At 37.9% G+C, this 3,680-nt stretch overlaps 1 pseudogene; it reads left to right on the top strand.

Moving 5' to 3' along the window:
• The first annotated feature begins 322 nt into the window (after nucleotides 1–322).
• Nucleotides 323–3,478, top strand: LOC145587504 (pentatricopeptide repeat-containing protein At2g03880, mitochondrial pseudogene; annotated as a pseudogene).
• Nucleotides 3,479–3,680: the final 202 nt, after the last annotated feature.

The raw sequence follows: 3,680 nt of genomic DNA, 5'->3' as shown, positions 1-3,680 counted from the left end.
AAAAAAATACAAAAAATAAAACCAATTTTATAGACCTCCAAAGTCCAAACTTTCATTTGCCAATGAATTGTTATAGAACAAGATCAATTGCAACATTTCTTCATCCCCAAATTCAATTCTCTGTATTTTCGCTATATAAGCGTGCATTTCAGACATTCTTAGACCAACATAATATCTCAGACCATAAATTCAACAATACAGATTTACTTTCATGGCTTTCTTATTACCCAAACCCAGAAATTTCTCAATTTCATACCAAAGGTTTCTCAAATATTACCAAACAATCCATTGGGAAGGCTTTGCATTGCATTTGCTTCAAGGGTTTGATCCCTTTTAGCATATTTCATTCAAATACTTTGATTGGTATGTATTCGAGATTTGGGTGTATTGATGCTGCCCACCATGTGTTCGATAAAATGCCGCTAAGAAATGAGGCTTCTTGGAATACTTTGATTTCTGGGTTTGTAAGAGTTGGTTTGTATGTGAAGGCTTTTAAGTTATTTTGTGAAATGAGAAGTTTTTCTGACTTTGCTTCGAATGGGTTTGTAATATCGAGTTTGATCACTGGTTGTAGTAGGTCGAATGATATGATTTCTCAAGCATTTCAATTACATGGTTTTGTTGTTAAGTCAGGATTATTGGATGATGTCTTTGTTGTTACTTCTATGCTGCATTTTTACGGAACTAATGGGTTTTTGATGGAGGCTAAGACTCTTTATCAGGGAATGCCATATAAGAGTGTAGTTACTCGGACTGCGCTGATGGTTGTGTATTCTGATAGTGGACAACCTCAGGAAGTTATTGATATGTATCAACAGATGAGGCAAGAGGGGGTAGGCTTCAATGAGAATACATTTACTGTGTTGATCAGTTCTTGTGGGATGCTTCAGTATCCAATTTTGGGTCTGCAAATTCTTGGACATGTTATAAAGTTTGGGTTCGAGTCAAATCTGTCGGTTGCTAATTCTCTCATATCGATGTTTGATAGCTTTGGATATTTGGATGAGGCATCATATGTGTTTGATTTGATGAAGCAACGTGATACAATCTCTTGGAATTCAATAATTACAGCATATGGTCATCACAAGCTTTGTGAAGAATCCCTAGGATACTTCAGGCAGATGCGTTTCGTTCATGATGAGGTGAACTCGGTTACACTTTCCAGCTTGTTATTGGCTTCTGATAATGTTGATTTCGTAAAATGCGGCAGGGGTATTCATGGTCTTGTAGTCAAATATGGATTTCATACAGATGTTTGTGTGTGCAATACTCTTCTTACCATGTACTCTGGAGCTGGACAACTTGATGATGCCAAGTTGATATTTACTACAATGCCAGAGAAAGATTTAATATCATGGAATTCACTTATAACATGTTATACCCAAAATGGAAAATCCATGGATGCCTTTCGAATTTTGAGTAGCCTTTTGAAGGCAAGGGTATCAATAAACCAAGCCAGTATTGCTAGTGTGTTAGGAGCATGTACCAGCCAAGAGTTCCTTCCTGAAGGAAATATTGTCCATGCTATTGCTGTCAGTTCTGGTCTTGCCAATAATTTGATTGTTGGTAATTCGTTGGTTACCATGTATGCAAATTTTGGTTTGACAATTAAAGCTCATAAAGTTTTCGAGACGATGCCTGATCAAGACACTGTCACATGGAATGCTTTGATTGGAGGATATGCTGAAAATGAAGAAGCTGATGAAGCATTTATATCCTATAAATTGATGAGAAGAAGAGGCTTGCAAGAAAATTACATAACCATAGTGAATCTTCTTTCTTCATTTTCTTCTGCCAGTAGTCTTTTGATGCGTGGTATGTCTGTTCATGCACATATTGTTTGTACAGGTTTTGAATCAGACGAGTATGTGAAGAATTCTCTTCTTACTATGTATGCCAAATGTGGTGATCTTGACTCAAGCAGTGTACTATTCAGTATATCCAGGAACATAACTCCTGTCACTTATAATGCCATAATTTCTGCTAATGCACGTCATGGCCGAGGAGAAGATGCATTGAAACTGTTCAAAAATATGTACAATCTGGAGATAGATTTAGATCAATTTACCTTTTCTAGTGCTTTTGCTGCTTCAGCCAACTTGGCAATTTTGGAAGAGGGTAAAATGCTACACGGACTGACTGTTAAAATTGGGTTGGACATAAATTTGCATGTAATAAATGCGGCAATGGATATGTATGGGAAATGCGGAGAGTTGGATGATGTCTTGAATATACTTCCAGAACCAGTTAACAGGTCAAGCTTATCGTGGAACATTCTAATTTCAACTTACTCAAGGCATGGGCTTTTTCAACAAGCAAGGGACACTTTTCATGAAATGCTTGATGCAGGGATAAGACCTGATTATGTGACTTTTGTCTGCCTCCTAAGTGCGTGTAGTCATGGGGGCCTTATTGATGAAGGTCTTGAATATTACTCTTCCATGACAAGGGATTTTGGAATTCCACCCGCAATTGAGCATTGTGTATGTGTAGTTGATTTGCTTGGGCGATCAGGAAGATTCGCTGAGGCTGAGAAATTTCTGATTGAAATGCCAGTATCTCCCAATGGATTTGTTTGGCGGAGCTTATTGGCTGCTTGTAGAGTTCATGGTAATGTTGAACTTGGTAAAAAAGCTGCACAGCAGCTTATTCAAATGGGACCTGATGATGACTCTGTATATGTTTTGTATTCAAACGTATGTGCATCAAGTGGGAACTGGGAGGATGTGGAGAGTATCAGAAATCAAATGCAATTGATTAATGTAAAGAAAAAGCCTGCATGTAGCTGGGTCAAGTTGAAGAACAAGGTCAGCTCTTTTGGAATGGGAGACAAAACCCACTCTCAAACAAAGCTAATAGATGCAAAGCTCAAAGAAGTCAAGAAGCTGATTACTGAAGCAGGTTATGTCCCTGATACAAGTTTTGCTTTGCATGACACAGATGAAGAGCAGAAGGAACACAATTTATGGAACCACAGTGAGAGACTTGCTCTTGGTTACGGGTTAATTAACTCCCCAGAAGGCTCAATCATCAGAGTATTCAAGAACCTTCGTGTCTGTGGTGATTGCCACTCTGTTTTTAAGTTTGTTAGTGCAGCAGTAGGCAGGGAAATTCTATTGAAGGATCCCTACCGGTTTCATCACTTCAAAGGTGGCAAGTGTTCATGTGGGGATTTTTGGTAGCCGGGATGTCATTGTATAGCTGCATAGTAGCAAACACACACTACACACTTCATTTGAACTTCTCTTACCTGTACTTATTAGTGAAGTACACACACACACAAACAATTTTAACTCCTCTTTTCCTGTACTTATTAGTGAAGTGTGCAATAAACGGTGATAGGGAAGAGGGGCAATTTAGGGAGTAGATTGAAGGAGAACTTAGTTTGTTAGGGAAATGCTCTGTAAATAGACATAATTAGAGAGAGAATCATGTTGAATATTGTTGAATGTGTTGGGTTAGCTTTAAAAGGCTAAATGGGGAGAGATTATACCTCGCAAAAGTAGAATTATCATCTTCTTCCTATGTTCTTCCATTTATGATGCCCAAGCTATGATAATACATAGCAGTCTTTTAAATGTACTCATCAGTGTTAACAGTTGGTAAGAGTATAATATCTCTGTAGTGATAGTTTTCTTGTCTTTGATATCTGGTCTTCTGCTTACCCTATTAATAGGTCT

This window comes from Chenopodium album, chromosome 17, assembly GCF_948465745.1.
Source record: "Chenopodium album chromosome 17, dcCheAlbu1.1, whole genome shotgun sequence".
Lineage (NCBI taxonomy): Eukaryota > Viridiplantae > Streptophyta > Magnoliopsida > Caryophyllales > Amaranthaceae > Chenopodium > Chenopodium album.
The sequence above is the reverse complement of the archived record's forward strand: the minus strand, read 5'-3'. Positions and strand labels throughout refer to the sequence as shown.